The 16,525-nt window shown below is 36.5% G+C and overlaps 1 protein-coding gene across 3 annotated transcripts in view; it reads left to right on the forward strand.

Annotated features, from left to right (window-relative positions):
• The window catches only part of LOC139981506 (uncharacterized), a 95,573-nt gene that overhangs the window by 66,142 nt on the left and 12,906 nt on the right, over positions 1-16,525 (forward strand). The window contains exon 1 of one of the 3 annotated variants that reach the window (XM_071993951.1): positions 14,073-14,261. The exons of the other annotated variants lie outside the window; for them this stretch is intronic. The gene's annotated coding sequence lies outside the window, so the exon portion shown is untranslated. Of the gene's footprint in view, positions 1-14,072; positions 14,262-16,525 lie in introns of those variants that run through there. 3 annotated transcript variants of the gene reach the window in all.

A 16,525-nucleotide genomic window follows, 5' to 3' on the forward strand; every position in this document is an offset into this window, starting at 1 on the left:
AATGAATTTCTGAAATTATTAAAAGTCAAAATCCTAAGACATGAGATCTCAAAATAACCGATGTGTAACTTCAACTTGAATGGGAAGTGTCTTTTCCGACGATCTAGGAGTATTTTTTGGCATAAAAAGCATTGTAAGCTCCGCGCCAACCGATGGTGGCGCTCCGCTTAGATAGTATCAAGTGATGTGTTACACCTATATGACCTACTGAGCCCCCCACCCTTGTAAACATTTCTATGGACTCCCTTGCTTGGACCTCCTGATAGTGGACCCTTTGAGCCAGTAGCCCCCCCCCCCAGGCTCATCGTTACGCCACTGGTGGAGCATTGCAAAATAAACAGATGATAGTTATTTATATCAGTCTCATTTCAATTATTCGAATTTTTAAAGCAAACAGCAGATATCACATCATAATCAGTGAGCATGAAAATGGCGTTCTGGGACGAACAGCCTCCAAACTGTAGATGTATTCGGTTTCGGAAATGTCTGGTATTTCCTTCAACGAAGTTTTATAGTAGCCGTTATAAGAAGTTTTAATATTTGTACACCAATAAATTAAATGTGTCTGAATTTTCAAAATTCCCTGAGCAACATTATGGGTATGTTTTGAAGTGAATTTTTTCACGAGAATTGTGAATTTTCAAATTCTGAACGAATAATGGGCTTAAAACCTTGAAAAGTGGGGCATACGGGTATTGTGGGCCGCGACGTAGAATCCCCTACAAAAAGCAATGGTCCACATGAGATGCGACGAGGTCGAACATAATGTGTGACTGGTGACAATCTTCAAAATGGTTATGGATGAAAAAAAACTATTGGGAAAATTCTCGGTTCTCAGGCAAAAGTGTACATCTTGTTGGTCATATCAAGCCCAAAAAGTGCTGTTTCCGGTGATCTGGGGTGTGTCAAAACCAGAACTTTTCTTGTGCGCTGCGCACCAACTGATGGTGGCGCTCCGCTTAGATAGTAATTCGCGCCCCCGGGTTAGAAAATCATGGATATGCCCCTGGATACTGTAGATACATTGAACAAAATACAAAACAATACCATGAAAAATCGAAATAAATGAGGCATATGTTCAATTTTAAATGTTTGCAGTCTATAGTATCTAACTTATACTTGATTTAGTTTTGAACAATGCACTATTGTTCTATCAATGTGAGTTTAACTGGTCACGGGAATATACCTCATGAGCGTCATGATATTTCACTATTGCCATGGACATTTTGGGTAAACATGGTTTCTTGATGTAAATTATATTAAAAAGTAGAACTGTATTAAAAGTGCAATAATTAAAGTTTAATTTGGTCAAGCTGGTCAAAGATTTTGTATAATAAGCAACATCATTGATCTCAACGACTAATTTCTGTCATAAAACTTCCGATAAAATACACATTACTTACTATAAATAATGATATGGTGTAAAACACTTTGTTTATTGTTTTGGACACGAAAAAGCATAGCACCAACAATTCTTACTCATTCCGTCATCTCGAAAAGTATGATCCAACCAATGAATACTATTGTAACTTATTTGTTGTAGTAAGATTAGAATGGTCAACATTTTATGCCATAACAAGATTTATTACTAGGTCAACACCATACGACTATACACATAGTTCATACTTTATACTGATTGATATATCGTAGCCTTCAAGTAAAGTCAAGCCATTTGCAATATTGAAATATTATTACAAAACTGTAAAAATCGTAGTTATAAAAAATGCAATAACCTACAGTAGGAATATATCCCTGTACATTATTTGATGATTCCATCTCTGTCTATTTATCATTATGAATCCTCAATGATGGTTAGCACTCATTCATCTTACCATTCACCACGTAAGCCACGTAAGCCACCGTATTGTTTATCACCATGAGAGTATTTCTAGAGCCAGATAATGAAAGCTGTAGCAATCACGGAAATGTAACCTTCTTTCGACCTTGAGACTATTAACAATCATGACAACAATTGCTGAACTTTCCTCCCTTAGTTATGTCGGTGATGACGCCATCTATCTTGACACTCATTTGTCTTTCCAGTGACAGAGAGTACAATCAGAGACGACGGGAGAATCCAACTTGTGGTTGGCTACAGTAACCTGTGTATGCGATGTATCCATCTACCATGATCCAAGCTACTGTATAAATTAAAGAAGAAACAATAATACAAAGTATGGGCTTAATCATTCTATGATATAATCATAGACAGGGATAGCATTACAATAATCTATTATATTTTATCTCTATGCGAGATAAAATTTGTAACGTGGCAGAAATCAGTGAAGAGAAACCTATGTGAACAAGACTTCTTAGATGATTAACTAAATTCCAATGTTAATCGTTTGCTTGTAAAAGTATCACTCATTGGATCAAACAATGCACTATGTCCACATAACTGTGGACATACACGTGCATTTTAAAAACTTGGTAGTAGTAAGTATAATTTGATGAAACTTTTAGATTTTACTAAAATAGTGGGAACCAAAAACGAAGTAAATGTTGAAAGGAATATAATTAGTAATACAAATATATTTTAACTCCTTTAAGAAGGAAACCATTTTTCATAAGTGGAAAGTTACAAATCATTTGTCAAAAAAAATCATTTGGATTATTTAATATACAAGCAAATTAACTCGGGAAAACTGACTGGTACATTATAAACAATGTAAACGAGCGAAGACATTTATGGTTAGAACGAGATTCTATATCACTTTATTTCACAGAGTGTATGTTAAGTGATTTTTGTTTACTTTGTTACTTTTAGTCATGCATAGTATGTCCAAAAATATTAATCTAGTTATATACATAACTTTAATCCACCCTCAGAAATTGTTTTAATATTTATTTACTAGATCCTGTTAAGCCACAAACTGGATATTTGCAAATATGTATTTACTGTATATTGCCTTTTGTAACTTCTCGGTATATTGACAACAAACGATTTGTAGTATATTATTAGAATATTATGTAATACAAGTACATCAGTTGAACATGTTCATCGAATGACTCTTAACTTCTTTAGTTATCATACTTTTCGAATAAAAAAAAAATGTACCTTACCAGTAAAGTACCCGATAAAGGTTAAAGTCGTTCATATTCCATTGGTTTATACTTCCTAACCCGTTATCATACTTTTAAAATAGGTTTCCAGATAAAATTCAAAACAGTACAGGATGAGAAAACATTGGTTAATGTTAAAAATCAAGGAGGAAAGTCACAAAATGTGGTAAATCATTTAAAAATTAAAAACAAAACATTTTTTAATCAACAATTAATTATAGTCATCCGTACATTAGCTATATAAAAGAGAAAATTTATTGGCGTCATACGTTTCACTGTTGCCTGGCATTTTTCTCTCCGTTAACGTATAACTTTTAGACACATTGTAAAATAATTGTTCTGAAACATAACTGGAACTTTGTTTGTTCAATCATTTTTTGAAAGTAATCTTTTAAAGGAAAATAAATGATTAAAATATTTCAACATTTTTGTTTTATCTGCTTTGTTTGCGTTTGTTGTGTTTTAACAATCATGAAGTTTAATAAGCTATTTTTATTATTATTATTATTATTATATTTTTAAATACTTAAATAGGATAAAGCAAAGTTAAAAATAATAAATATAATAAAAGCAATGAGTTCATTGTTCGAACCTCTCATAGGGCTGACAGCACCGTACCCTACACGAAGGACGCCCCAACTAATCCACCTCATTCCACCTCCACCTCCACCTCCAAAAGGGGTGCGAAAAGGGCATACTATACTACTCACCTTCTCTTTGGAACGAACTCCCATTTCACTTTCGTGACTCTCCCTCCCTTTGTACTTTCAAGAGACAACTTAAAACATTTCGGTTTGATTCCTAGTTTCATTTTCCCATTGGTTTCCTGTGTCTCTTTCCGACTTTGTAAAGCGCTTTGAAACGCTGTATTAAGCGCTATATGAAATATAATTTATTATTAATATTATTATTCAAAACAATCACAATTCAAGAAGACTGCAACACGAATTTAAAGCTTTTTACGAACACCTACCGTGAAGGCATCATGAACCAGCTACTGTGATAAACTCCTGTGTCACCAAAGAAAAAAAGCTGCCCCTTCCAGGCTATTAATACTGAAAGTTCCACATGTTATAATTTAGAACACACTCAGCCAATAATTTAATAAAAATCTGGGTATAAAATACCATTTTCCTGTGCCGTGTGTAACTAACTATTTCGGGCGTCTTTGCCTGAATTCTTTCCGCCCCTCCTAACGAAGTGGTCACCTGAGATGTTAACGTGTGACTGACTATCTAGCAGCAATATTTAAACTATCCCCAGATCCTTAGCATTCTTGAGCGGAATGAAATAAAGGGGATTTGTCTAATTCCTAGCCTTAACTGGCTTAACATACTTGCTTTCGAGATGGCTGCATCTGAACAATAACTTACTATTAGGAACTATATTAGGCATTTCTTAGAGCTGACTATAATAAGATGCACAAGAGAGGAGCATAAGAATTGTTTTGAAGTTCAAATGACAGACAGTTAAGAGTTTCAGGCTTTTAGTTTAGAGTTTCTGATTCTAATGTGACATCCTGATATGGATGAATTGAGTGTTAATCCAGTCAACTGAACAGGTGACATACGGCGATCAAGAATGTTATCGACTTAGGGACAAGGCACAGAGATATGGTTCCCAACTAAAATTGTGGAATGCTGTTCTCCTTGGAATAAGTATTACGTCTACCAACAGAATGCCTCTTAAAAAAAGTATTCATAGGAATACCTAAAACCACTGCACCACATCTTTGATATATTTATATATATATATATACACCGACGGGAAGACAGGCAGTTTCTCATGAGAAACTCTGCGAAAGTCCGTCTTACCAATGGACCGATTGAACTCCAGCGGTTAGAAGACAGAAAGTTACCTTCTTCCTTTCACACTTATCCCCATTTCAACTCTTGAAATTGTCTATAAATTTGGACAACTGCAAATATAAAATGTTGGCCCCTCCTCGTAGTTGATTACATTTCAAGAGCGGGGCACACCATATAACATATTTATAATTTTTTCTAAAGGTTTTGATTTTGTAAATGAAAATTTGAGATAAAGAAATGGACTGGAGCGGGACATATATAAATACTTAAGTTTGACTCTCATTCTCAAATGTCAACAGGTATCTTGTAAATAGTGTAGCCTACATAGCTTTGAGATATACTTAACAGTAGTATATATCGTGCTACTTCAACCCCCCCCCCCCCTCTCAGGACTTCAAACGGGGCCAACTCGGGGCCCCCGTTTATTTTTAGCATTCCATCAAGAGTCCAAACAATGTACAATTCATAATAACATATACTTTATGACCATTAGTCAATATTATCAACAACAACCAATAAATCATTAAACTTCAAATAAAGATTTCCAGTTATGCCATCTGATATCAAAAGCATTTTGCTTACAATTAGTTTGATACATAAACGTTTCTTTTAGATAAAAATTCTTTAAATCAATTTTACCATAGCTTAAGGAAGGTTTCTCATTTTTAACCTTAGTTCTGTAAACACAAAATTTCAGAACCAGAATGATGTTATTAAACACATAGTCTTTGTACAAATAATTTGCAAACATAACAAGCTCTTTACAAACTGCAATATTGATATTCATTTTGATTTGAACCCAGTTTTGAAAATGCCTCCATAATTTCTGGGTGAAGCCACAATCCCAAAATAAATGAATTAAACTCTCATCTGCCACACCACAAAAAAGTGAACAATGGATCATTGGTTTTGCCAATTTTAACCATGAGAGTATTTGTCCCTAAAATTCTGTTAAGAAGACGAAATTGGAACCAACGGAGCTTCACCTCAGAAGTACATTTCCAGTTGTATGAGCACACCTTATACCAATCTACTTCAGAAAGAAGTGAATACATTTATATTGGACCGTATTATTTGTTAATGAAATATTATAAAACCTTTTACACCCTTTTGGATCCATACAAGAACAGTTTTTATATGAAAGTCTTGAAATGGGAGTGCAAGAGAATTATTTCTCTGACCTAATAGACCAGAAAAGTATTTCTCTATTGCCTTTTTAATACCATGCAAGTGAAGAAAATTTGTTCTAACATCATATTTTGTATAAATCTCATCAGCAGATAAGAACTCATCCTTAGAATTTATCAGATCGTTGACATATAATATACCATGTCTTTGCCAATATTTATACAAAATGCATATATTACCAACCTTAATTTGTTCATTGTGCCAAATACTGGAACTTAACACCTCATGAATATTTTGGGGATTGAGCGAAACGGTGAAATCCTTCCAGGCTGAAAAAAACACTTTTCCAAGGGTATTTTTACTTTCTTTAAAACTCTATCCCTAAGTACCAGAAGAGTAATCAAAAATACAATTAGGAGTATTCACTTTATATAAATTATACACCTTACTGGCAATGTTATATTTAAGCAATCTACGAATCCAAGTAATCTTAAGTGCCTTATCGAAAGGTTCAAAATGAATCATGCCAGCACCCCCTTTTGTAACGGGAAGCGTCATTTGATTTCTACTGATCCTACCTACTTTACCTCCCCATATAAAGTTATAAAACTTGGAATTAATCTACTTGATAATTTCTTTACTTGGGGTTGGAATTGAAAGAACGAGATGGTTCAGTTTTGGCAACAAAAGAGATTTAAACACAACTATTCTACCTAAAACTGTCAAAAACCTGTTTGACCAGAGGTGATTTTTTTTTTGTAATAGCTTGCATAGTAGTAACATAATTTACATTCACAGTAACATCCAATTGTGTACACAATGTTGCTCCAAGATAACTGAATATATTATCTCCAACCCAAGATAAGTTATAATTCTTACATAAAACATCATTACTACCTTTTTTTTTATCCTATCCAAACAGCACTGGTTTTATCCATGTTATTTTTCAAACCAGATATATTATGGAATTTTTCCAGAAGCTTGAAAGTTTGTGAAAGAGAATTTTCAGTGCCATCTAAAATAATAGTTGTGTCATCGGCATATTGTAAAACTTTATATTCAATAGCACCTATGATGATACCCTTAATATCCACACAATTATTAATGACAATGTTTAAAATCTGAGAACACAGAAGAAAAATATAAGGTGAAAGACCATCCCCTTGACGGCATCCCGATTTAATATAAAAAAATCGGGTCATGTGGCCATTGACTAAGACTGACGATTGTGCATTGTTGTAAAAAACTGAGATCCATCTTTTAAAGCCTTCCCCCAAATTAAACAAATCTAGCGTTTTGAAAATAAATTCATGTGAAACTGAGTCGAATGCTTTTCCAAAATCGATTAAGAGTAAGAGACCTGGAATATTATTTAACTCAGTTTAACCCATAATATCGTAAACCTGTCTTATATTCTCCCCAAGGAATCTACCTGCCATAAACCCTGACTGATCCGAACTAATCAAATGAGGTAAACCATGCTTTAACCTGTTGGCAATACATGATGATGCAAGCTTGTAGGATACATTAAGGAGAGAGATTGGACGCCAGTTTTTTAAGAGATGGTGTGGTTTTTGCCCATTTGGAAGCAATGTAATTAAACAACGTCTTTATGTGATTGAAAGACAACCAGTATCATAGGATTCATTTAGTTACCTTAATAAAAACCACGAGAGATCGTTAAAAAAACATAGAATTCAACAGTATAACCATCTAAACCAGGACTCTTATTATTACTCATCTTTTTGAGGGCACTTAGAAGTTCATCATGCTTTATTGGGCCATCAAGACCCTTACTTTGTTCATCATGTAAACAAGTAAAATTATCAGTTTTTACAAAGTCTTGTAACATAACATCATGGGCATTTCTTGTATCATACAACTTTTGTAAAAACCATAAGTTTCATCTAAAATGGCCGTGTTGGTAAATTTACGACTTCCATCCGATCCAGTAATTGTTTGAATCGTTTTATTTGCACAATTTCTTTTCTCTAGACTCAAGAAATACGAGGAGGGGTTTCACCAGTTTCGAACCATTTGACCATGGACGGCAACATGGCCCCTCCATCTTTCTTTTACGCAAAGATTCAAGCTCTTTATTTTTGTCTTTGAGAATCTCAAGATGATTCAGATGAAAAATGTTATGCTGGCGCTCAAGATTTTCAATTCGGTGAAAAGGTCAGATTCCCTGCGACTACCTTACTTTTTCTTAAATGAAGAGTATGAAATTGATTTCCCCCGTATCTCTAATAAAAGAACGTCGAAAATAAGTTATCACTGATAAGGAAATTCAAATCACGAGGATGGATATCAGAGATTCGCTCTGGATTATAGGGGTAGCAGCATATTGTTTAATTAACCTCATTTATTGTACCTTTAACCATGTTGATATAATCAATATCCTTCAAAAGTGAATTATTAAATTTCCAATAACTTTTCCCTCTTGGTAAATCATTCAAACTAAACTGAGTTGTAACAAAAGAGTGGTCTGTTTTATATCCCGGCAGAACCTCTGTACTTGAGGGCCCCCGTTTTTGGGGGCCAACTCGGGAGCCGTTTCGGGAGCCCCGTTTTATAAAAATAATAGTAATAATATATATATATATATATATATATATATATATATATATATATATATATATATATATATTTACATATATATATTTATGTAATGTATTTTAGATCCTAATTGGCTTATCGAAGCCGCAAGCTGACCGAAGTCAGTCTCTTAGATTCATATTTAACGTCCATGATAATGAATTGTCAAATGTCAACAACAATTGTAACTGGACGACAACCATTAATCTTGGAGTGACTCGAACTATACATATATACATATTGTCTGTTTTTCCGGCCGTTTCGGGAGCTTTGCTTTTGATCTGTTTGAGAGTCTCACTAGTTTCACATTACATGGTACACAAACTGCAGATGGGAATGTACATTCCCATCTAATAATATCACACATGTACGTGTATACGTATACACGTATATGGCAAGCCAATTGCTAAATAAATCGTAAAACATGGTTTATCGGTCGAAAAACCATGTTTATCGATCGATAATGCATGTTTTTCGATCGAAAAACCATGTTTATCGACCGATAAACATGGATTTTTGGTTGATAAACACGGTTTATCTGCGAGAATCTATGTTTATCGCTTGAAAAACATAGATTATCACTGAAAAACATGGTTTTTCGGCGATAAACATGGTTTTTCAATCGAAAAACAAGGTTTATCGGCCACAAACTGTGTTTTCAAGCGATAAACATGGTTTTCTGTGAAAATCAATGTTTATCTGCGATAATCCATGTTTTTTCAGCGATAAACATGGTTTATCGCCGATAAACCATGTTTATCTATCGAAAAACATGGTTTATCGCCGATAAACCATGTTTGTCGCCAATAAACCATGTTTATCGCCGATAAATCATGTTTATCGCCTAAAAACATAGCTACGGTCCCGCACAATCCGCACATGGACTAGTGCGGAATAATAATCGGCAACGCACAGGCTCAGTACACCGTCATCGTTCTGACACCGATCTCACGACACAAGCTAAGTCCGCTAAGTACTTCAGAAATCCGCAACCTCAGCAATCATCATGGAGGTTATACAACCCTCGGCAAGTGTCGATTATTTTCAGTATGGCGTGAACAAGTGCCAGAGTTTGTTCTAAATCTTGTTCGCAACAGCGCGGGGTTGTCACGCCCCAGTGCCCCTGCATACCACTGCCCAAAAGTTGAGGTACCCACTGGCAGTGGCCAGGGGAAGAGGGGGTCACTTGCGGCCCAGACGTGGGCTTAAGGGTTAACGACGGCAACTTCCGAAAGTACGGCTACCGCAAGAACCATTTGCCCACAGGAGAATTGTTTTATTACCTTTTTTGGGGAAGGGGAGGAGGGGGAGGGTCGTTCCACCCTGCTTTTTTTGTTGCTATTATTACTGTATGAATACTGGATCTTTTTCCGGTTATAATAAATGGACTTTTTTGCTAAAAGAAAAGGAATTCTACCTCTATAGTTAATAATATCACTTATGACAATGCAACCATTACTGATGACATTGGCATTGCTAATGCTTTCAATGATTATTTCTCAACCATTGGCAACAAACTTGTTCATGATATTGTTAATGGTTCTGATCCTATGCAGTTCATGCAGCCTGGTACTCCAAATACTATATTTCTTTCGCCCGTCACTTCTGAAGAAATCTACAAAGAAATCCATTCCCTAAAAGATGGAAAATCACCTGGTATCGATGGTATTTCTCCTAAAATTTGGAAATCCATCTCACATGTTATTGTTCCAATTCTTTGTCATATTTTCAACCTTGTGCTCACGTCTGGTACTTATCCAGATGCCCTGAAAGTTGCAAAAGTCATCCCGATTTTTAAAAAGGGGGATCATACCCTTCCAGAAAATTACCGGCCGATCAGCTTGCTACCTTGTATTAATACACGGCTAGAAAGATCTATCGAGAAACGTCTGAGAATATTCTTGGACAACAATGATACCCTTTTGGACTTTCAATTCGGCTTCAGAAAGGGTCATGATACAAGTCATGCACTTTTAGAGACTACAAATTGTACTTATCTATAATAGTCGGGGTCTATACAGAAGACCATTAAAGTCATAGGAAATAGCCAGAGAGCATAATAGAAACTCCTTTTTACTCTATGGAATAGCCTTACTGCATAATATAAAGGCTTACAATAGACCAAGGGCTAAGAGAAGTCAAAACTACCGTTGAAAATTCCGCAGTAAGCTGGAAAGTCTGTGTATGATATTGTCAACAGAGGGTTGGGAACTCGGTGTTGTTCTTGCTTACCAGTGCGATGACTTTCCCATCGTGTGACCAGGCTGCTTTGACCAGGGTGGTGTTTTTCGTCGCCTGTAGTAGCTCTTGGTTCGCCTTCGTTAGGTCCTCCTGTATTACAAGGCGGGTGCCTTTCAATTTCCGCCTGTTCTTTATGCATAGTTCTCTGGTTTTGTAGTTCTGGAATTTGACGATTATTGCCCTGGGTTTACCCGGCTCTTTCTTACCGATCCGATGCGACCTATCAATGTCTGTTGGATTCAGGTTGAGTCCCCGATGCTGTGATGCGAGGTCCATCATGATGACGTCAGTATTTTCGTTCGGCTTCTCCTCCACACCAAACACACGAATGCAGTTTCTTCGGGAGTACTGTTCCAGCTGGTTCAATTGAGTTGTTGAGTTTGTCTGTCAATTCCGAGATCTCGTCCTGCATGGTTTTCAGTTCTGAAGAAGGTTTCTCGGCTTCCACTTCGAGGTCATGTATTATGCCAGAATTTATCTCGATCTGCTTCAAAAACTTATCCAGTTTTTTATCCAGAGCTCGATCAATACAAGCTTGCAGCTTTAGCTCGAAATCTTGGCTTGCGATTACTTTTGTAACCACTTGAGTGACAATCTCTGAGATTTCCTTTTCTTTTGTGTTGGAGCGTGTAGACATTGTTAGGAATCACCGGACCGATTTATGTCGATAACTGTCCCACAGGACTCTGAGCGATGATAATTAGTCCAACGGCTTCGATTGACGGCCTGTAGGATTCTGTAGTTTGGAGCTTTGGGCCGAGGTACAGTAGTAGCAAAACACCGTAAGCTTAGGCTATGTTAGGATAACTCTTTCACTTTACCATTCGTTGAGCAAATTTTCTGATGCAGTTCTGCAGCTCAAAATAGCCAGAAAATGATCGGATTTTCAGTTAGGTCTTCCAAAGGCTCTATATAAGGGAGGATTCACATGATTTACCTTCCTCTTGATTGTGAGCTGATGAAAATTAGCGAAAATTTGCGAGTCTTATAATGTGTCGTTAAGTCCGTCCTTACGTTACATTCAATCCATCCGAGGATCCTATTCGGAAAAGGCGCCAACGCAGAATGTATCAGGAGATACAACCGTAAGCACACCATGAACAGTCTCACACCGGTAACAGGGGTCATATTTCGTTGTTCCTAATTATGGATAGAGCCGGAATCTAACGAAGTTTGGGTACGGCCCGCCCACGTGCGGCTTCGGAACCAAAGGTTTATCATATGTATATATACTAACATAACATGTAGAGTTTTGGAAGTAGTTCCGATAAATTTTCATCAGTCGCCAATATAAAACCATGGTTTATCTTCGATAAACTATGTTTATCTGTCGAAAAACATGGTTTATCACCGATAAACATGGTTTATCGCCGACAAACATGGATTTTCGAGATTTTTGTTTATCTGCCGATAATCATGGTTTTTCGGTGACAAACCATGTTTATCGGTCGATATACATGGTTTATTGGTCGATAAACATGGTTTTTCGAGTGATAAACATGGTTTATCGGTCGATAAACATGGTTTTTTGACCGAAAATTCATGTTTTTCGATTTATTGAGCATTTGGCTTGCCATACACGTATACACGCTAACATCCTAGCGCTCCCGTTTGTAAGAGAAGTCATAGTACCAACAGCAATAGTTGAAAGACCTGCAATGTATACACGCCTACGTGATATGTCCCAAACAACTTAGCCTTCGCAACGGTCAAGCGGCACTAATTAAAAGCGCTTATCGGGAGTGTCAGATGTATCTAGAAGATACCATGCATCGGAGCCAAGGTAATTCAAGATGAAAGAGATTGTTGCAAAACGAGTGGTAACGCGACCATATGATATGATATAATCGTTATGCTGGGGAGTGCCCCTCTGGGAGCCACAGGCACCCGTTTTTCGAGGGCCGTCTCCTGTTTTTCGGGAGCCGTTTGAGAAGCCTTCGTTTTAACTTGTAAGAGTAATATATAGGTATTTATATATTGATGAAAGTTTACTTGTTAAAGTATCTATAGGCCTAGGTATTAAAATAAATATAAAAGTATATACGTGTATAAGCATATTTTGTAAAACAACGACAATATATTTCAGTAACTTTAAAATCTGAACGAATAGGATTGGCAGAACGCGTACAAAGGTTGTTACAAAATGAGTGACTCAAAGAGCGCACCGTGAGTAAAATGATGTCTTTTCATTCTGAGTGTCCAGGCTAGTTGTATTTTATGGATTTCTGGAAATGGGAAGTCAACATTTTAAAAGAAAAATTGAGGTGGACTGAAGTGTTCGGTTGCATGCTTGGAAGGTATTTACATCGTCGTTCTTTCACCCATTATAAGCGCTTCGTTGCGGAAAAGCAACTAGGAGATAAACCAACATATCAAATGGTCTCAAATTGTTTTCAGATTCCGCCCAGCATATTTTCATGGGAGGGTAATTAATACGTACGCTTGGTTTCTCGACTACCAGCACTGCCTTAGGAGAATAAGGTCATCATACAATTTGTTGGATTAAAGATCTGCTTTATTGGCTCCAATTATAACACGCTATAGCTAAGAAAGTTTTGTGATTACGGAATCGACCTGCCGCGGTCGTAAATCGACCTCAGGCTGTACAATTAGCCTGCATAGTTTCTTAACACAATTAGGCTCCTTGTGACAACACTGTTGTGTGGAAAAATGTTCATGTCTACAGTGTAGTTAATCATACAGCATTTACACAAAGACCCTCATACAAGAAAAAAGTATGCGGCAGGCGCTGCAGACTAATTGGTAAAAAGAGGCCATTTAACGACCAAGGCAGGTCGATTACGTAATCTCAAGAAACTTTTTTATGATAGCGTGCTATAGTTGGGGTATATACAGTAGACCTATAAAACGAGGCTAAGCCATTGGGTAGGGGCACCGGGGCAGGTGTTGCGCCATGACAATGGGGGTATAGGGTTTATAACAGTGACGAGACGCAAAGAAATAGGTTTGGTTGGATGGTTCATAGCAACTCAGAGGACAATGTTGGAATGGAACTTAACGTTCGTTCAAGTCATTGGTACTTACTAGAGGCCTACAAAACCCAAGGAGTATAGAAATGATTTGTGCTTCTATTTAAGTTTTTCCCCCTTTCAGTGGGGATGTTATGCATAAAAGCTTCTGCACTCATCCGAACAGTTTCAGCAATTTTAAAATGTTTGTTTTTCTCTCTGCAGATAAAGGTTAGAGACTTCATTATTGCCAGTCAGTTGCGTATAGCAAGGAGCAACAGAGCCGAGGTGCAGCAATTCATAGCGGTATAGCTCCCAAAGGAGAGTCCACATGGAACCAAGCCAAACCATGGCCTTTTTGTTGAGGTTTTGGGGAACAATTTTCTTTGATATGGCACCGTCCTCTCGACGCTCAAATATGGCAATCTGACGCCCTTCTCCCTCCCAGGACAGGGTTCGTTTGAATTCCTTCTTCTTTCCTGTCAGGGTTTCTTTTCACCGGTCCTCCCTCCCACTACCCGAGTGATTCAAGGAAGCACGATATGAGAGGACAGTATATAGACATATTATTTGCACTGGAAAAATTGTCCGATATAGCTGTTGAGAAACATCGAAAAATTTGCAATGAGGTGAAGACAATTTGTGTCGTGTTTCACAAAAAGTATAAAATGATTGACGGTACTGTTTATATTTTCTTTTGAAAGTGTTAAATTACCATGATTTTACAGCATTCATACATTTTCAAGACAGAATGAATGAATACATCATATATAGCTTTAATGATGGTAATGTGGAAGAAAATCAATTGGTAGAAAAGGCATACTTTATGCCCAGAAATATAAAGAAGGATTTCGATAATCTTTACCAGTAAAAGAACATTCATATGAAATCATACATTGGTAAAGGATTTTCAAGGGTTGCACTTACTGATGTTACTAACGTAACAACAGTTTACAATATTAGTTAACAAAACAATGAAAGTCAAAGGTACAAACTTATATTTCTAATCCAATGACAAGTTCTTATTCGATACTAGGCTGTTTCTCACAATCTGTTATAATTGTAAATCTGCACTATAGGTCAGCCTTTATCTTCGATAACTTCAAAATGAGCGTTAAGAGAAAAAGTGCACAGTAAATGGAAAATGTCCAAGAAGAACTGCTTGCAATTTACGACAAAATATGAAAGATTGCATATATCATAAACCACACAACGAATACGTTTAGTGGTTACGATGCCTAAACATATTCATAGTGCAGTGGTATAAGCCATACATGTTAATATACATGACATTGTGCACACCAACAATAAAGAGGATTATCTATTGACTAATGCAGCAACATATGAAGGAAGTTATACCAGGAATCAGTTATCATGCTGACAAAGTCCATTTTAGTGACATAGTACTAAGACAAAAGACACACGCAGGAATATCAATTTGGTCAAATGTTATGGTCTCATAAGCAAATTATCTATGTACTTACACTGCAATATCCAAGTATATGTATGAAGCTAATTAGACATACTATTACAGAGACATCTGTTTAAGAATTTTATGTTTACTGATTAATACTCATGATATGCACAAGAATAAAGTAACACGGTGGATGCCAAGGATGCAAATCATGGAACACTTGGTGTTTGTCTTGTGTTTAAAAGCCATTTCTTGCAATTTGAGGAATATTAATGGCATAAAGTCGGAGACGTCATGAAAATGTGTTTATTATGTAGAATACCAGTGTGAACCAAAGGTTACGTTTACCCAGCCCACTCATTAATATTCATGAGATGAGCACCAAGAACAAAATGGCACATGTACTCATCATGGGGCATCGATCTCATAAGTATCACATTGATTGAACTTTGTGGTTGCTGCATGGGATATCGTGTTTACAGGCTGGTTTTGACAATCTCACTTTAAGCCCCACCCAAGCCATAACAATTAATAAAGTTAATCTGTTGTTGCAGAGAACATGTACTTACAATGTAGTTACATCACATACCAAGAATGAACTAAATCGGATATACGCTTGAAGAGATATTGGCATTTTATTAGTTTTCTAAGCCCAGCCCACTCATTAATATTCATGAGATGGGAACAAAAACAGTAGGGCAAATCTACACATAATGGGGTATGTACCTACCAAGTACGACTTGATTTATATTGTGTTTGTTGAGATAGCGAGTTTACAAGCTAGCCGTCACAAACACACACTTACGCGCATGCGCACACGCCAGCACGATCGCAAAAGTTACTGAGCCTTCGGCATCCTAACCAAAAATATTTATCTCAAAGAATGATTTTTGTAGAACGTTACAGAGGTTTCGAGTTCTTCTAGTTCTGTGCACTCAACAAGTGTTTTTTCTTTTGTATATCTATACGATCTGGTCCCTGCAAATCTTCTTATATGGAGTATTAGCTTTGACCAATACTAAGCTGCAAAGGGTAATGAATCATGGAAGTGACTCACATGACAACTGAAGAAATGAAAAATGACGTCTGTAATTGAATGAGAGCAAGGTCATAGGTCAAAGTGGAGATCCACTAAACTTCATTTACATATCAAATTTGAAGTAATTTAGACAGTTTCAGGCATAGAAAAAAGCATTCATGTAAGGCGAAACAGTCACTAAGGAGGAGTCATTCCAAGCATCTTGTAATTACCATTCTGTATGAATGTTTACATACATACATACATACATACATACATACATACA

This window comes from Apostichopus japonicus, chromosome 15 (genome assembly GCF_037975245.1).
Source record: "Apostichopus japonicus isolate 1M-3 chromosome 15, ASM3797524v1, whole genome shotgun sequence".
In the NCBI taxonomy this organism is placed as follows: domain Eukaryota; kingdom Metazoa; phylum Echinodermata; class Holothuroidea; order Aspidochirotida; family Stichopodidae; genus Apostichopus; species Apostichopus japonicus.